A 20,463-nucleotide genomic window follows, 5' to 3' on the forward strand; every position below is an offset into this window, starting at 1 on the left:
GAATAAGTTCTATACCCATGCTGTGTATAAGGGAAAGCAGCAAACCAATATGTCCATGATAGAAACAGCTGGGATCTGAAGAAAATATCAAATCTCAGCCAGTGCTCCCCTAGAGTTGCCTCTTTGTGAGCCAATTAACCAGCCAGCAAAGATTATTACCTGGTCATTCTGCAGAGGCACAGAAGCCTCCATTATAAGAATTCCTGACACTCCTTTACAAGCTGAAAATTGGGGAGCCTATTGGGAAATTAAAGACAATACCAACAATGGTCTAGTCAAGGCATTTTCCTACATTACCTATGCCAAATTAGCATGGACAGGGTTAGGTACTGGGGCACCCATTATTCACATTACATCTCAAAATCATAGTAGCCAATGGCATATGAATATATGGAAAATGGGATTGCCATTTATAGAAAGAATTATAGGACTTTTCTCTTATAGTCAGGATCCTGAGACAGGAAAAGGTTACTTTGACATCAAAACCTTAATCAAAAAATGGGTTACCGTATGTACCTCTCACCCTTACTTGTTTCTTGCTATTCCTGGGGTGACTCAGCTTAATTATAATCACTCTTTTAATGTATATTATCTCCATGTTTCTGCTGGCTCTATTTATGCTAGTTGCATTACTCGGACCAATGTCACTCAGCTTAATTTAATAACCATCTTTATGGTGCAGAGGCAATCAGAAATTTGGTTGCCAGTCAATGTTACCAGGAAGTGGCGAGACCCTAAAGTTCTCACCGCACTCAGTCAAGCTCTTGCTGAGATTAGAGTCTGATGCTTTATAGGCACTCTTATTGCTTGTATTATCTCTGCTGTTGTTGTTCTTGCTACAGCTGCCACCACTGCGACTGCCCTCATGGAGTCTCTCCAGTCCGCCCATACAGTAGAAGCCTTGCTCACCAACACCACTCAGGAAATGATCCAGCCAACTCGTATTGATCAGGAAATCCTGGCCTGATTCTCAGACATGGAATCAGCCATACTGTGGCTTGGGGAACATCAGGATGCCCTGGTTACCAGGCAACAGATCACTTGTGACCCAGGGTTTTCAAAACTCTGCGTTACTCCCCTGAGGTGGAATTCCAGTGAGCATTCCCAGGCAGACATCCAACATCATCTTCACAGGGCCTTTTCTACCAATCTTAAAGGCCAGATTGATCAGTTGCAGTTTGAATTCCATCAGCAGCTTATGGACATTAAGCAGCTTGCTGAACAAAAAGTATTTCAAACAAGTGATAACCTCCAATGGCTTAACCTTAAAAATTGGTTTTAAGGACTAAATTTACATATATAGATACTGGGAGCAGCTGGATGTTTATCGATCATTGCTATACTCTGTGTCCTCTGATGCATCTGCAAGTTATTTACTCATGATCATATTAGAGAAAAGCAAGTAGCAAGCTTCATAGGCCTTTCTACTATAAGTATCACAGAAAACAAAAAAGGGGGAGAGGTGGGGAACCACTCCTTGTGGTTTAGGGAATTGTAGCCCTGGCCTGAGCATGACCTGCCGCCGGCACTCTGGCTGTGCTTGTCTTTAAGTCTCAACAATGGCTGTGTGGGAGACATACCTGAAAACCATTCGGAGGGTTTTTGTGGGGATTAGATTTAAAGAATATTAATATGCTTTAGAACTTGCTCTGCTTTCCTTTATCTTATAATTAAGTATAAACAATCTCTAGCAAGGAGTATTTGAAATCTTGTACCTAGTGCCAGTGTAGGGTCAAGATGTTTAATAGACCCTAGCACAGACTATTCATTGTACCCCCTGTACTGGAACTTGTAATCAGTTATTGTCAATTGTAACCTAGGTACCTGAAAGCTATTGATGATTTATGAATATTGATCTTGTATCTCCCGTGCATATCCTTCTCAATAAAAAGCATGAGATACAAAGGTTTAGCTGCTGATCTCTACTAGAGAGAGCAGTCACCTTCCTTCCCCGAGACATAATAGTGTCCTGGGTAAAAGTTATTTCATCAGACATAATAAAGTGTCCTAGGTAAGAGTTTATTCCACCGTAGTCATGAAGACTCTGCTAGATAGAGCAGCTTTCAACCGAGCCTAGAGTGTGTGAGGCACATTGCCTCAGTTTATCTTTGAAAATGTTTCACATGCACTTGAAAAGAATGTATATTTTGCTTCTTTGCAGTGAAAAATTTTCTATATATCAACTAAGTCTCTTTGATCCAGAGTGTTGTTCAATGCCTCAATATCCTTGTTGTTTCTTTGCTTTGAAGATATGTCCATTGTTGACAATGGGGTGTTAAAATCCCCTACTGTGAGTGTGCTTCTGTTAATATCCTTCTTGTAGTCTTCCAAGATATTCCTTATATATTTGGTTGCTCCTATGTTGGGTGCATATATGTTTACCAGGGTTATATCTTCTTGATGGATTATTCCCTTAAGTATGTATTGTGAAATGGCCTTCCTTGTCTCTTTTTATGTCCTTTGCTTTGAAATCTGTTTTGTCTGATATAAATATTGCTATCCCAGCCTTTTTTTCTTGTCCATTTGTTTGGAATACTTTTTTCCATCCCTTCACTTTCAGTCTGTGTAGATCTTTTGTTTTGAGATATGTCTCTTGTAGACAGAATATATGTGGGTTTGTTTTCATATCCATTCCACTACCCTATGCCTTTTGATTGGAGCATTTAATCCATTTACATTTAAAGTTATTATTGATAGGTATTTATTTATTTCCATTTTTACTTGCATTCCTCTCTCTCTCTTCTTCTTCTTCTTTTTCTTAAAGCATTCCCTTTAGCATCTCTTGTAGTGTTGGTTTGGTGGAGATTAATTTTTTAGTCTTCTTTTGTCTGGAAAATTCCTTTTTTCACCTTCCATTTTGAAAGAAAACCTTGCTGTTTAGAGCAGTCTTGGTTGTAGGCCTTTGTTTTTCATTGCTTGAAATGTTTTTTTTGCCATTCTCTTCTGGTTTGTAGTGTTTCTGTTGAGAAATCAGCTAATAGCCTTATCGGAGCTCCCTTGTATATTATTTGCTGTTTTTCTCTTGCTGCCTTTAGAATTCTCTCCTTGTATCTGAATGTTGCCATTCTAATTACGAATTGCCTTGGAGTAAGCCTTCTTGGGTTCTTCTTCATTGTGATCCTCTGTGCTTCCTGTACTTATGAGATTTTTTCTCTCCTCATGTTTGGGAAGTTTTCTGTCATTACTTTTTCAAACATGTTTTCCATCCCTTTGTCCTCTTCTTCTCCTCCTGGTATTCCTATGATACGAATATTATTACATTTCATGCTGTCCTGCAGCTCTCTTAAAACCTCTTCATTCTTTTTTAGTCTTGCTGGTTTAATCTTCTGCTTCCTCTAGCCTGCTTTTAATTCCTTCTACTCTGTTCTTCTGTTGAGAAATTGTATTTTTCATTTCCTCCTGGATCTTATTGATAGTTTCTATGTCCTTTTTCATGCTGGTGTAATTCTCAGTAAGTTCCTTATAGTTTCTCTGGAGTTCTCTGTAGTTTTATTTGAGCTCATTGAGCTCATTGAGCTTCCCTATAATCCATGTTTTGAATTCCATGTCTGATAGTTTGCTTTCCTCTATTTCTTTTAGCACTCTTTCTTGGGATTCTTCCTTCCCTTTTGATGGGGTGTTCTCTGTCTCCCCATTTTTGTGACTCTTCTTATTTGTTGCTGCATCTTAGATTGATATGCACTTCCTGGATCTGCCCCTGGTGGAGTCAGATTGTGTACAAGTCTGGGCCAAGGCAGCCTGTTGGAGACTACCAGAGATCTACTGCCTTTGTATGTCTCCTTTAGTTGTTAATTTATTCAATCTATGATCAGCTGTCAGGCTTAAGCACTGAGGATGGGGCAGATTAATTCCTGTAGGCAGGGCTTTTGCTTCCCCTCAGGCTGATGCCACTTGGAGGGGAATGGTCTGTCTGCAATATGGAGAATGAGTCATCACTATGACCTGGTCTGCTTCTCCCTCATTTGTCTCCTCAAAGCCATTGCCCCAAATTCTCCCCAAGCATCTCTAGTCCTCTCTGTCTTTGATCTACTTGAGCCTAGGGTAAGTGGGTTCCAAAATATCTTGTACATGATTCGTTTAAGAGCTCTTTGTCTCCAGCTATTTCTTTCAGGCCAGCAAAAAACCCTGTGGCAACATTGTGGCTTGACTTCCCACCAAGATGGAGGTATAGACAGACACTCTGAATCTCCCTCCACAACTAAGAAGGAACACAACTACCTTAAAACTAGAGACAACCAGAAGTTCCATAAAATCAAGCTACATGAAAGTTCAACAAAGATATAAAGAAGAAATACTCATCCAGACAAGTAGGAGGGGCGGAGCTGGAGTGGAGAGGATGTGGTGTATTGGCAGCAGCAGTGGCAGTGGCAGTGGCAGGCCAGCAGAAAATGCATTCACATGTTTTAAAAAGTCAGGAGAGACACCTGGGGAGCATTCCTGGCCCTAGACCAGGCCACGCAGCTCACAGCCCCAGCGAGGGAAAATAAGAGTCTCATTGATTTTAACTGTGCAAACCAGTAGGGGTTGGGGTGGAGGAAGAAACTGCCAGTATCTCAGCAGAGTCCACTTGTTTGAAGGTTCCCATGGTCCTAGAACATCCGCAGACCCACTACTTTGGGAATGACAGCCTGGGCAACAGGTAGAGAGGCACCAGGACCATACGGATGTGGGAGAGGTGCCTGGAAAAGGGGTGAGTGCTGAGCGGGTGGCATTGTTCTCTCCTGGACCAACCTCCATTCACAGCTCCACAGCATGGTGAAACGGCTCACCCTATACTGACGAATACCTAAGGTTCCGCCTCTTACAATGTAATAGGAGAGACAGCTCTACCTAAGACACAGAGGCAGACAAGCACAAGAATCTGTCAAGATGAGGAGACAGAGAAGTATGACCCCAAAGGGGGAACTGATGAGGGTTCCAGTGGGAGAACTAAGTGATGAGAGGGTAGCCAACCTAAAAGACGAGGAGGCAACCAACCTAATAGATGCAGAGTTCAAAACACTGATGATAAAGATGCTCACAGGCTTGACAGATATGCTTGAGTATGGCAAATGCATAAAGGAAGAACTGAAGGCTATGCTAAGTGAAAGAAAGGAAAATCCATACAAAACCAATGGTGAAGAGAAGAAAACCTGGGTTCAAATCAATGATTTGGAACATAAGGAAGAAAAAAACAGTCAACCAGTACAGAATGAGGAAACAAGAATTGAAAAAAATGAGGAGAGGCTTAGGAACCTTAGGGAGAACTTTAAACATGCCAACATCTGAATCATAGGGGTGACAGAAGGAAAAGAGGAAGAGCAAGAAATTGAAAGCTTATGTGAGAAAATAATGGAGGAAAGCTTCCCAAATTTGGTGAAGGAAATAGACATACAAGTCCAGGAAGCACAGAGAGTCCCAAACAAGCTAGACCCAAAGAGGAGCACTCCAAGACACATCATCATTAAAACGCCAAAGGTGAAGGATAAAGAGAGAATGTTAAAAGCAGCAAGAGAAAAGCAGAGAGTTACTTACATAAGGGTGTCTGTAAGACTGTCAGCTGATTTCTCAAAAAAAACTTTGCAGGCAAGAAGGGACTGGCCAGAAGTATTCAATGTGATGAAAAGCAAAGACCTAAAACCAAGGCTACTCTGTCCAGCAAAGCTATCATTTATAATGGAAGGGCAGATAAAGCTCTTCTCAGACAAGCTAAAGCTAAAGGAGTTCATTATCACCAAGCCATTATTATATGAAATGTCAAAGGGCCTTACTTAAGAAAAAGAAGATCAAAAGTATCAACATTAAAATGACAACAAACTCACAACTATCAACAACTGAATCTAAAAAATAAAAATGAAATCCAATTAAGTACACCAGAATAGGAACGAAATCATAGGTATGAGGATCATTCGGAGGGTTATTAGCTGGGATGGGGAAGGGGGAGAAATGGGGAAATGGTGCAGGGATTAAGAAGCATAATTGACTGGTACAAATAGACAGGGGTAAGTTAAGAATAATATAGGAAAGGGTGAAGCCAAGGAACTTATATGCACAACCCATGGACATAAACTAAGGGGGGTGGGATTGCTGGAAGGAAGTGGGGTACTGGGAGGAGGGGAGCAAAGGAAAAAAATTGGGACTACTGTAACAACATAATCAATAAAATATACTTTTAAAAAAAAACTATGGCTTTTTGCTTTTCACAGCTGGATGCTATTTTACTTTCCGCTTTGTCTCTCTAGGCTGGAAAGCCTAGCTGGAGGTTCGGACCCTGCCGTTCACAGTGGGAACCCCTGGGTGCTGAACTATTTCTCAGTCCTTTTAGCTGCCACCCATGGAGCCCAGCTAGCCCTGTCATGTCTCCGCACTTCCTACCAATCATGTCATGATGAAGTGACCTTTTCTGTCTCTCCGTGGTTATAAGACTTCTCTCCCTCTAGTGTTCATTTGGTTATTCCAGATGATTTCTCCACAATTAAGTTGTAATTCCAGATTGGTCCTGGGAGGGGGTTAGTGTAGCTTCCACTTATTTCTCCGCTATCTTGGACCCTCCCTGGAGTAGATTTCTTATACATAGAATATGTTTGGGTCTTGCCTTTTTATCCAATCTGAAAGTTATCAAATTTTAATAATTTTCTTTAAATCACTCCCATTTATTGTGATTATTGATATAGTCGAATTAGAATCTACCATTTTTCTATTTTTATTTCTTCCATCTATTCTTTGCTTCCCCACCTTTTTTGCTTACAATATTTTTTTTTATGATTCTAATTTATCTCCTCTATTGATTTACTGTTTATACCTTAAATTAGTTTTAATAGTCAACCTAGGGCTTATATTATAAATGTTTACTAATAATATCTTCAAATGATACCATACTACTTCATGTATAGTATAAGGGCCTTCAACTGAATTACTGAATTCTTCCTTCCTGTCCTTTGTGCTGTGGTCAGACTTTTCACTTTTTCATATACTATCAAGATAAAATGCATTGCTACTAATTTTTGGTTTAGAGTAATTAAAAATAAGAAAATATTAAGCTTACTTTCATTTATTCCATTTTCTTTATTCTTGTTTCTTTTATTGCATATCAAATTTTCAGTCTGATATATTATTTTTGCCTGAAGAACTTCTAACATTATTTTTGTAGAGTAGGGATGCTGATAATAAATGTCTTCAGTTTTTGTCTGAAAAGTATTTATTTTTCCTCATTTTTTAAAATGACACATTTTATTACATCTGTACTCATGTTTTCATTACACAATGATAAGATTTTGAAGTTAGGGATTATATTTTCAGCCCCAAACTGCAAAGTCACATTTGGTATGCATCAAGGAAGGAGAGTATAGAAACAACTCTTTACAGGTTTTACACAATGAAAAGCAGATTGAAGCTTACAAGTAAACTGCTCTGGACATACTTTCTCTTTAGAGCTCAGAGAGTTTTAGATTACAAACTGTAATTTCCTGTGCAAGCTTAAGTTAGAACATGTTTCTTCCTTTGAATACATTTCTGAATAAAGTGTGCAAATGGCTTGTTTTGTTTCAAAGATATCATTATAATAAAATTCAATTTACAGTTGTGAAATTCTAACAATTCTAGTTTCTTAGTAGTTCTTTAATAAAGTATGTGTAACTTACGTCCACTGTTGAGTAACATGGTGTTTTTACATTGGTTTGTGAGTAAATACTTGAACATATTAATGCTAAACTTACTTAACTTCAAACCAAAAAGTACTTTCAATGTTCCAAAATTCTCTACTGAAAACCATATTGTAATGACGAACTCAAAATGAACATTAGAGCAAAGTGTAATATATTCTCCAAACACCACTTTTCCTTCTGACATTAGTAGTTATTGAAATGCAAAATAAACACAAGAAAAAAATAGTCCTATTATATTCAAACTGTTAAGAACAGAAACCGAGAAATTCTGGAAAATAGATATAAAAGAAATATATATAGAGAAAGAAAGACAAAAGTTACAGTAATCTTCTTATCAGAAACATCCAAGTTATAAGACAATGACATTAAAGTGGTGGAAAATAAAAACCTGTCAACCTAGAATTTCAGATTGGGTAATTACTATTGACATCTTTCAAGTCTACTTCTTTTTTCCTTGGATGTGCTGATCTACAAATGAGCAATTGAAGACATTCTTTATCTCTGTTACTCTCTTATTTCCTTCTATTATCTCTCTGATGCAACTACTCCTGTGATTTTTGGATGTGTTTTACTTTTTCACTCAAAACTTTTAACACATTAATCAGAGTTATTTTGAATTCTCTGTCAAATAGTTTATACCTGGGGCAGAAACTGTAATTTGCATGTTTTAAAGCCATGCTCAGAGTTGCTTACACTGTGTAACTTTACAGAGAAACATGACAGGTCAGCAAGTTCACTTGGCCAACTTGCTGGGAGTAAAATTGAAATAATAAAACAGAAGAAAGACTCTGGCACTCTGTTAGAATATTATTCTCACTAGAATAGTCAAATGTGCTAAAACTAATTGCACAACTCTAAATTCATAATCTCCTCATCACAAGCACTTTACCTCTCCTCTGGCTCTTATATAAATGTACTGAACAATAATTTATATCACTTTGAGCATAATTTTTAAGCAGGATGTTATAGATTCTTTTTGACCCAATTTGTTTAAAATGTTTCTTCTTTTCTCCTGTCATAATCTTCCCATACTAATGTCTACAGTTTTCTTTAGAAAATGTTCTTAAGGCTTCAGCACATGCCCTGATAACTAACATCAAGATTTTAAAATATACAGTGATGTTTTTAATTTCTAAAACAGCTGCAAAAATTATGTGGGTGGCTTTGCAGGATAAACACACATACACCCCCCCCCCAAATATTGTGATAGCTCTTTTAAAAAAAAGGCTTGGACTATTTTTCTCATCTTGATATTAGGGAGCATGTTTTTACCAGGGATTATTATTTTGGGGCATGCGAATAATATAAGTTTTATTTCACAAGTGATTCACCCATCTACCCATCTATCTACCCATTTAGCCACTCATCCATTCATTTATTCAACAAACATCTTCTTAATGCCTATCTGTCAGATATTTTATAAATACTAAAGAGATGCTCCTTGCAGGAAGTTTATGATTTACTGAAGGAGATAAGATGTAACAAAAGCCACAATAATACACAATAAAATATGACAATCTTCTCCGTAGAAGTAGAGCTTCAGTGGAAAACTTCTCAATTGCTAACTAATTTTCTGCATGCATTCTTTCCTGTGCTCATTTGCACAGCTCAGACTCACTCAGAATGATACTGCTTGTGTTCCTTTCACATTCTCTGGAGTTAAAATTCTCTCCCTGAAATAGGTGCACAATCCCAGTAATATTTATGAGAGTTACAGGCTCTAGCAGGAGGCTCTGCCCTGAAGCCGTTCGAAGGCATTTGAACAGCTTTTCACTGAAGATGAATGGTTACAGAAAAGAAAAAAACCTAGGTCTGTCAGCTGGAAGTTAATTGGAAGGGATATAACAGAAGAAACCAGTGAGGATACTTCAAAAGTGAGGTGTGTTTGAGGAGTTTATGTTGGAACTGAAGCTTTGATGAATTACATGTGTGATGCTACTGGCAGGAAGGTGTCAAAGTCTGTGGATAACAACAGAAAATATATTGAGGGTTACTATTCCAGAGAGCAGTAAGCAAATGCATTTGTTTGAGTTAAATTTATTTGCCAAGACAGATCTAGAAAGAAAGCTGTCCCGGGTGTAGTTGTGTCACTATAAAGATACACAGATTTTACTTCCAGTAAGGACTCAGACTTTCAAACTTCCAGTGAGCATATCATTCTGCAATTGAACAGTTTCACCCTCTCTGTCTTCCTGATCTTCCCTGATCTCTCTGGGTCAAGAATTTAAATGGAAAAACAGAGTGAAAAATGAAGTAAGGAGAGGTTTCCTTTAGAAATTTTAGTTATTCCTCTAATACAAATTGCATTTTGATCATTCCTTAAAACACAATTGAGACAGATTTCACTATTTGATTTTGTATGGAATCTTGCCTTTCTCTTGTGGATGAGAAGCTTATGACTTCTTAGATATAAGTTCCTAGAAGCTCTTCTGTAAACTTTGATTCACCACTTAGTGCTTTATCCAAGTCCCTCATTCCCTCACTCATTTTAGGGGTCTAGAATCTCAGATATTCTGCTATATTTCACAGTATTGAAAGAGGCAGGGAAGAACCAACAGGGTGTCCTCCCTTTATGATTAAAACAAAGTTCTCTTTAGGGAGGATAAATGGTGATGCAAGGAGAATTAACTTGGAGTGGTAAACACACAATACAATATACAGATGATGTATTACAAAATTATACACCTGAAAACTACATAATTTTCTTAGCATCACCCCAATAAACTCAATAAAAAGGAACTAAGTTAAAATAATAAATAAATTAATTTAAAAAACAAAACAAAACTGAGTTATCTGTTACTCATCCACCTTTTCAATATAGTCTGCCTAGAAAAGTCATCACTGAGTCAGGATCCACAGCCAATGGTCCTCATCCTTACAGAAAAAGCTGTCCTACTCCACTGTCCTGAGGCAAGGCAGTGTCATTTTGGGTCTGAGAAGATGGTTACCCTACCCCTCAGAGATGGTCTAGAGTTTGTACTATTTGACACACCTGTTTAAAATTTCATCAGAACAAAAAAATTCTTTCTGAGTAATACATTTGGTTGTATATATTTCTAAAGGCTATAGATCCACATATTCTTCACTTGTATTTTATGAACCTTAATGAGGTTAATACACTTAAGAAGAGAAATAAAAAATATTAGCTAGGCTTAGAATATTATGTACTGTTTGAAACTAACTGTTTATAAGGTAAAAATCTTATTCTTCAAGGTTTGGATTTGGGCAAGGCAAACTCTGAAAGATTATAATTCCTTGAATGTTTAAAAAAGTTGCTGTGAAATATAAGTGCACTAGGAACTGTTTTTTAAGCATAGTACTTAAATAATCACAATGACAATAATGATTATATTGTACTACTACTACTAATATTATGATATATGTTATGATTTTTATATGTATTATCTCATTTAATTTTTACAACTCTTGAGATTAAGTTTTATTTTGGCAATACACATTTTGTGTGTTTAAAAAGGTTTAAATGATTTACTAAAGTCACAATGTTGAAACTTAAAAACATCATCTTAGAGTCTCATCCTTTAATATATAGATACTGCTACTCATTCTTGAATAATAGCTCAAGGCAGGATTATTTACACACAAATATTTTGAGATATTAGAAGGGATTGCAGAGAGTGCCAGATATGCATTGTTTTAAGTTTAGTGGCTTTTTAAAATATATATTTTATTGAACTTATTGGGGTTACATTAGTTAATAAAATTATATAGGTTTCAAGTGTACAATTCTATAATAAATTATCTGTATATTGTATTGTGTGTTCACCACCCAATGTCTAGTATCCTTCCATCACCATTTATCCCCTCCTTTACCTTTTTCTACTTCCCCAACCCCCTATCTCTCTGGTAATCACCACACTGTTGTCTGTCTGTGAGTTTTTTCTTAATCCCTTCATCTGTTTCACCTAGCTTCCCAACCTCCCTTCCCTCTGTGAGCTATCAGTCTGTTCTCTATATCTATGAGTCTGCTACTATTTTGTGTGTTTGTTTCTTTTATTCATTAGATTCCTCATATGAGTGAAATCATAATTTGTCTTTCCTTGACTGGCTTATTTCAGTTAGCATAATACCCTCCAAGTCCATCCATGCTGCCACAAAAAGTAAAATTTCCTTCCTCTTTATGGCTGATTAGTAGTCCACTGTGTAAATGTACCACAGCTTTTTTATCCACTCATCTACTGATGGTTATTTGGGCTGCTTCCAAATTTGGCTATTATAAATAGTGCTGCAATGAAAGTAGGGGTGCATATATTCTTTTGAATCAGTGTTTTGGGTTTCTTTGGATGTATACCAAGAAGTGGAATCACTAGGTCATAAGGCAAATCCATTTTTAATTTTTTGAGGGAACTCCATACTGTTTTCCACAGTGGCTGCACCAGTCTGCATTCCCACCAACAGTGCATGAGACTACTTTTCCCCACATCCTCACTAATACTTGTTATTTGTTGATTTATTGATTATAATGGCTTTGTTTTAATGCTCTGGAGGTCACTTATGAAGGTCATATATATACAGCTAAGAGTATATTAAAACAATTATAATTCTGAAAAAATTGATGATAAATAATATGTCAAAGGATTGTAATAGGATAAATTAACTGCAAAATAAGAAAACAAGAAAGCTTAATTTTGCATTGTGGCAGTTTTAAATGGCTTTTTATTCAATTTAGTTTCACCTTGTGTTTTCTTTGAAGATTTTGGGCCACATGTACTGCTCTGTACTTGACAGGCTTGCTCATTTTAACTTCATGCCTTTCCTCAACTTACACCAAAATTTTGTAGTAAAATGTCTAAGGTACATTAAAATTTTAGATATTACTATGCCTCCATCATTTCCAAATTAAACGTTTTTCCTGATTTTAGAGGCTTTACAAAAATCTTAGTGTCTTTTACTGAAAAAATGGTCAGCAAGTCTTCCTAACACTGTTGAAAAACTGCCTCTGAAAAGCAGAAAGTTCTCCAGTGGGTTATATTTGAATTTGCTATCCACAAACTCATCACAATGTTTGGATCCTCCCAGCATATTAAGATTCTTTTACTTGGTTGGTGCAAAATGTTGAATAAGTTGTTTGGTTCCCCCTCAAGGGTTGATGAACTTTTCGAAGCTGTATGCCTGTGTTCATCATTCATCTGTATATGACATTTAAAATATTGTGTATCAGAAATATGTTTTAATATCTTGAAGCTCTTTTTAAGAAAGGTTTTCCCAGCTGAGCTACACAACCGCTTGCTATAACTTAGGTTTTTTTTCCCCTTCTCAGCCACTTGCCTCACCTAGTCTTATCTGGAGCTCATTCTACATACCTTAATACACTGTATTTTACTATAATACATTATACCTGTTCACTTGTTATCAATTCTTTCAATATTTATCAATTCTGTCATTCATTTGTGGTTTTGTTTCTTCCATTATGCTGCATTTCTTGAAGGATCTTGGCCCATTGAAGCTATACAATAAATATCAACTGAATGATAGAAATATTTTTCTCAACTGTATTGAAGAATAATTGAGAAATATAATTCCATATATTTAAAGTGTTCAACATTATTGTTTAATATACATACACATTGTAGAATAATTACCAAAATCAAGATACTTACCACATCCATCACCTTACATAGTTAACTCTTTCTTTGTGTGTATAATAAAAACATTTAAAGTCTACTTTCAGCAGCTTTCAAGTAAACAATACCATATTATTAACTGCAGTCACCAAAGTTTGAACACTTTGACATACATCTCCCCATTTCCTTCTCACCCCAGCCCCTGGAATTTGCTATTCTGTTCTGTTTCTATGAAATTGATTTTCATATAAAAGATTCCACACATAAGTGGCATTTGTCTTTCTCTGTCAGGCTATTTCACTTAGCGTAATACCCTTCAGGTTTATCCATATTTTTGCAGATGTCAGGATTTCCTTTTTATAAATGGCTGAAAATATTCCATTTTATACCATCTTTTCTTTATTCATTCATCCCTCAAAGGATATCGGGTTGTTTCCATATCTTGGCTATTGTGAATAATGCCTCAGTGAACATGGGAGTATAGATATCTCTTTGAGATACGCACTTTCTTGATAAAAATATTTTGAAATATACATTTTTGGTAAAAAAATATGATAAAATGAATGCTTTTAAGTTTTTCTGGTGAGAATGCATATTGGCATGAACTTTATGGAGGAAAACTGACAATGTGTGACTAAATCCTTAACAGATTTTTTGAAAATTCTACGGATCTGTCTTATAAATATCAGGAGATATTTGACCAAAGATTTATGTAAAAGACTTTCATCACACAATTTATAATAGTTAATATTAAAAGCAGCCAAAACATTGATAATATTTTAATATGCAATCATTAAAAATGTTATTTGATGGCATTTCATAGAATGTTAATGATATTGTTAAAATTAAAATGATATAACTGGAAATTTTTGCATTTGTGGAAAAAATTACATATACACATGTTTACTATTTTACAAAAAGCTAGGAGCAAATACAGCAAAATGTTTAAAGAGATCATCTCAGGGTGATAATAGTATACGTGATTGCGTGATTTTAATACTTTTTTTTATTTGCTAACTTTTCCTTCCAGAATTGTGTATTTCATGTCTTATGGTTAGTTAAATGTATTATATTTAAAATACTATGTAATAATAGTGATTTAATATTACTTTGCAGAAAATATTTTTTCTAGGCCAGTTGGACTTTGAATGATATATATAATTTAGAAAGCAAATATGGAATTTTAAAATTGCTTTGGACTATTTGTTGGTCATTCAATAGTAGAACATCCAACAGAACAGATTTTCTTTAAAACCATTAATAAAGTCTATGCATCATTCTCATTTTCCCCTTTAGCAGTAAAAATAATTACACTTATGATTACAAACAATCGTTTATTAAAATACCAACCAGCCCTACATTCTTAATTAAATCAAAATCTTTAAAGTGAAGAGGTTGATTTAACCAAGTCACACATCATATAGATATTGATCCCCCAGGGACTGAAAATCTATCTATATATACCAGGTTCAAGTAGTTTTCTTGAAGAACAGGTTCATTTCCAGCAATATGTAATTCATTTAATAAAATGTGGCATTTTAAGACATGTCCTTGTGGTCTATGTGAATGATGTTTTTTAAGGCTGTCAGTGCATAACCAGAGTATAACCATACACAGCAGCCCTGATTGCTCAGGAATTTTATTGTCAAACCTGAAATGGCCAGTAAAATTAAGCTCATGAGCATAGGTTTTGGAAAAGAAAAATGCTTAACAGAATGTGGCTACAAATTAGTTAGAAACATCTTTATATTCTCAATTAAAGATAGCTTCACTTAAATTTTTGTTACGGTACTAAAGAACAGAGTGATGTATTATACAGGGGAATAATTTTTAACATAATTGCTATTGAGTTCTATTTTTCAGATGTTCTAGGCTTAAATAGGGATGCTGATTTCAAAACTGCAGGTAGTTTTCTTCTATTATGTCAAGTTTTTTCTGTAGGCTGGATCAAACCAGGATTGAGGGAAGCACTAGTGCTCTCCTATTGGCTGAGAGCAAACCTTCCTCAAGTGGGGAGGGGTGGGGGAAGACCAGCGACAGGTTTATACTTGTCTAGGCTATTCAGTTACACAGTAGACAGTGTGGTGAGAGGTTGTGTGCCGCTCTATATAGTGAATCATATTTCAAAGTGTAGTCCAAGTTCTTGTCTGTATACAAGGAGTTAGCAGAATTCATTCTTTTATTTACATACATAGTTATTTCCTTTCCTTCAGATCATGTCTGCCTCTGCTATTTCTTGGTGTAAGTGCCTAAACAACCCTGATTCATTTTGTCATATCTGTGGCAGTTTCACCATTCGCAGTCAAAGGAAAAACATCAGCGCGTTTGTCAGGCAAGCTTAATTTGCATATTTTAAAGTAAAACTTGTTGATCAAGATAAGTCTTGGGCCCCTCACAAGGTGTGCAAGCAGTGTGTTGAGAGTTTATGGATGTGGACAAAGGGAACATGTGATAAATTGCCATTTGGTATACTTAAGGTTTGGCAAGAGCCCAGAGATCACTCAAGTGACTGTTACTTTTGTATAGTGAAAACTTCAGAATATAACAAGAAAAATAAATGTAAAATAAGGTATCCTAGTCTACCATCAGCTATATGCCCAGTCCCTCATTCAGCTGAGGTCCCAGCACCAGTTTTCATTGAACTACCTGTTTCAAAAAACAGGAGTATGATGTAGAACTAAGTGACAACAACGATGAATATTTTGAAATTGAAGATGACTCAGATCATAAGGGATTTGATCAGAATGAGTTGAATAATTTGGCATGAGATTTGGGGCTATCCAAAAAGGCTTCAGAGCTCCTAGCATCAAGACTGCACGAGAAAAACTTGCTTGAAAAGGGAGCGAAGGCATCCTACTTTTGATGAAGAGAAAGTGCATTTCTGCAGTACTTTCGAAGTGACAGTGGCTTTGTGTGTTGCCATAACATACATGGTTTAATGGGGAATTGGGAATTCCAATCTAGAATGCAACTGAATGGCGACTGTTCATCAGTAGCTCAAAGCGGAGGTTGAAGTGTGTCCTCCTCCATAATGGCAATTTATTTGGTGCAGTTCCAACTGGCCATTCAGTTTGTTTTTGTGAAGAATATGAAGACATGAAGAGAGTCATTGATCTGCTGCAATATCACAAGCACAATTGGATCATGTATGTTGACCTTAAACTGGTCGGCTTTCTTCTTGGTCAGCAATGCAGATACACCAAATATTCCTGTTTTCTGTGTATGTGGGACAGCAGAGCTCGTGAGAAGCACTGGGTGGAGTCGAATTGGCCTCCAAGATCTGACCTCAAACCTGGTGATCCAAACATTCTACATGAGACACTTGTTGACAGGAAGAACATTATATTCCCACCTCTGCACACAGGAAAGGGAGAAACCAGGGAGTTTGCATGCATGACCCATGGACTTGGACTGGGGAAGGGAGGGATTGCTGGGGGAGGGGGATGCTGGGTAGGGGGGACGCAAAGGGGAAAAAATGGAACTATTGTGACAATATAATCTATAAAATGTAATAAAAAAACTGGGTCTCATGAAGTAATTTATTAAAGCTTTGCCAACTGAAGGAGACTGTTTCACATATCTCATTTTTGAATTTCCTAGCCTATCATTTGGAAAGATAAAGGCCAGTGTGTTTGACAGCAGCTCATTAAAGATGAACATTTCATTGGGACAATGTCAGAACTCCAAAAGGATACTTGGTTGTCATTCAAAAACTTTGTCAAGGGCTTTCTTGGAGATACATGAGCACAGAATTACACCAAAATTGTCCGGAAACTCTTGGAGAGCTTCAAAATGCTCTAAGCATAAATTTTTATCTTAATATATATCTTCAGTAGCAGAACTTTACTACTTGTACACAATTTTTCTTACAGTAACAATATATAGTCTTTATATGAATAAAATAACTATAAATAAACAGTATAGGTAATCTTTTCTTTATTTTTCTTTGTATGTACATTTTATATGATTTTTGCGATAAAGGGAGGGTATCTTATACCTTAAAAAGTTGATGTGATAGAAAAAAACTGTGGTCATTTTTGGATTCAGATGCCAAAATTTAGTCATAAACAAATGTTAGATCTAACTCACCAAAAATTGTATTTCCTGGTGAATTGTATAAATAAATGTATACTCTTAAAAGTCAGCGATTTTTTTATTCATTAAATTTATTGTTACTACATTAAAATATAATTGCATTTTAGGATAAAGAACATGGTAATATCTGGCATTTAATCATTGGAAAACTATTTTCTCATTTTGCAAGTGAGAAAACTGAGCCTCAGAAATGTTGATCAACTTGCTGGAGGTCACACAGCTCTTAAGTGAAAGAGCCAAGATTCTAGTTTCAGCTTGGTCTCTAAGTCACAGGGCTCCTACACACCATTTCAGCCCTTTGAGGTAACATGACTCTTTCAAGGGCTCAGAATTGCCTCTTCAACCTGCCCAAAGAGGCCTGCTTCTCCAAGGAGGAACTCAAGTTTAAGGTCACACAGCCTAGAGAAAGGAGTCATCTCTGGGTAACACAAGAGTTCCAGAGGTCTGGGGATGTGCATGCAGATCAGGAAGAAAGCCAGCCAGGGATTCTCCGTGTAGCAGGGCCAAATGGCCTCCTGGCCAGGCCCTGGAGCCTGCATTGATCTCACTTAAGAGTATAAATTACAATGAAAAGAGGGGTTGGTAGTTCTTCTAAGTTCTCACAAGTTAGATTCATTAGCAGGGCATGGAACATGCTGGTTGAAAATTACCACTTTGGGTAACACCAGGAGTGTTTTCTTTTAATTTATAAAACTCAAATTTCCAGAAACAAGGCATGTTTTAGAGTCAGAAATGCCTGGAGAGAGCCAAATGAATCAGGACCTTATTGTTAATTCTATTTTCAAAAGCTTACCTTGGCAATGACCAATGTGATATGACCACAATGGTGCAGAGGAAAATCAACAACTATTTTACCTTGAAGAGCACTAACATATAGATTCTGACATATTTTGTGTTCTCATTGCTAAGAGAGATAAAAAATTAATGAGTTATTTGTGGATTATTCCTTAGGCTGATAAGAAACTATCTTGGAGGCATATTTAAAAATAATGGATTCAGGGAAAAATCTGTCTCTTGTATACTATCTTCTAATAAGAAAAGGGTGATGGATTAAACAAGAGTTACTTTCTCAGAGAAACCATTAAATATTTATGTAGGACACAGCAAATAAGCATAATAAGAATGAGTTTTGGCAAGTTACAGCACAATTTATCTTTAAAGTGCTTTACAAAAACAAGCTGATTAATCCTCACACCCTCTCCATGATAAGGTGAAAAAATTGTTACCCTCCTTTTCTTAACTTGGTTTATCAACTTAGTTTTATTTAAATAACTTTTAGTTTGAATGTGTTTTTGATCCTACTTGATGTCTTCCCCAGTGACAGATTCATTTGTGTTCCCTTGGAAATCCAACTGATGTAGTGACACTCCCAAAGAAGAGATAAAGTCAAGTAGAGCAGGTCAATCACAGCTTGCGAGCTCATTTATAAACCTCCTGAAGTTGTAAATGACTTGGAGGTACCTAGAGGTGCATGAAAAGTAAGTAATTGCTACCAAGCATTTTTCACTGGGGGGAAAGTAAAAATTCAGATTCAGTAAAAGTACCTTCCATGATTTCACTAAATCATCCATTGTGTCCCTGCTACCTGCCTGCTTTATATTTACAAAAACTGACTTCGTGGCTAGTTTATCCACTTACCAACTTTAGTACCCCACCCCATTTTATTCAGCTATAACTGAAATATAACCATATAACATTGTATTAGTTTAAAATATACAGCATAATAATTTGATATAGGTATATATTACAAAGTAATTACCATGATTAGTTTAGTTAAATCCATCACTTCACATAATTACATTTTTTCTTGTGATGAGAACTTTTAAGATTTGCTCTTTTAACAACTTTAAAATGTACAGTAATACATTATTGTTAACTATAGTCACCATGCTTCACATTACATCTCCAGAACTTATTTATCTTATTACTGAAAGTCTGTACCTTTTAACCACCTTTACCTATTTCCTCCTCTGCCTTTGGCAGGCATCAATCTCTTCTCTGATCCTATGATTCCATGTTTTTTAGATTCTACATGTAAGACCATATAGTATTTGTCTTTATCTGTCTGGTTGATTTCACCTAGCATAATGACCTCAAGGTCCATCCATGTTGTTGCAAATGGCAGGATTTCCTTTTTCACAGCTGCATAATATTTCACTGTGTCTGTGCACATGCATGTGTACATGTGAATCTCACATCTTCTTCATTCATTAATGGGCACATATGTTGTTCTTATATTTTGGCTGTTGTATATAATGCTGCAATGAACATGGAGGTACAGATATCTCTTCAAAATAGTGATTTCATTTCTTTTGGATATATGCCCAGAAGTGGATTGCTGAATGTTATGGTGGTTCTATTTTTAAAGATCATTATTTTTTGTGTAACTTTAATTTTGATATAGCTTTAAATACAGCCAGAAAAGTTGCAAGAATAATACAGATAGTTTCTGACTTACAACAGTTCAATTTAGGATTTTTGACTTTATAATCTGAAATTTGATCATTTCCTGGACTAGCTATATGAGTATGATTCTGTATCCTTATGCTGGGCTGTGGATGCAAGCTGCAGCTCCAGTCAGGCACATGATAATGAGGGTAAACCACTGATACACTGGAGTTCAGTATTAAATACACTTTCATACAGTGTTAAGTTCATTTTCAACTTACAATATATTCAACTTATGATGGGTTTATTGAGGATTTATCAGGACATAACCCCATCATAAGTTGAGAAGCATCTATATGAAGAATTTGCTTAGACTCTTATCTGATTCTGCTAATTGTTTACATTTTGCCTTATTTGCTTTATAATATTCTCTCCTCTTCATTCTCTATCAAGCTCTTTACATTTTTTCTGCATTTGAACAATAGATAATATATAATCTGATTTTCTCAGAATAATTCTGAGTATATAAAAGTGCTCAATATTTAAAAGATTGCTATACTCTTAGAAAAATATTATTGGTTTGTTTTAAAGATAAGACTTTAAATATCACTAATATTTAATAGAGCCAAATAACTCAACAAGAAAAGACATCCATTTTGCATTTCAAGTCGATCTCTTAAAATTAGAGCAAGCTCTGCCACATAGCAGGCATTCAAATATTCAGTAAATGATTATAAATTATTTAAATATTTTAT

This window comes from Furipterus horrens, unplaced genomic scaffold, assembly GCF_987537825.1.
Source record: "Furipterus horrens unplaced genomic scaffold, mFurHor1.1.pri manual_scaffold_4, whole genome shotgun sequence".
Classification (NCBI taxonomy): domain Eukaryota; kingdom Metazoa; phylum Chordata; class Mammalia; order Chiroptera; family Furipteridae; genus Furipterus; species Furipterus horrens.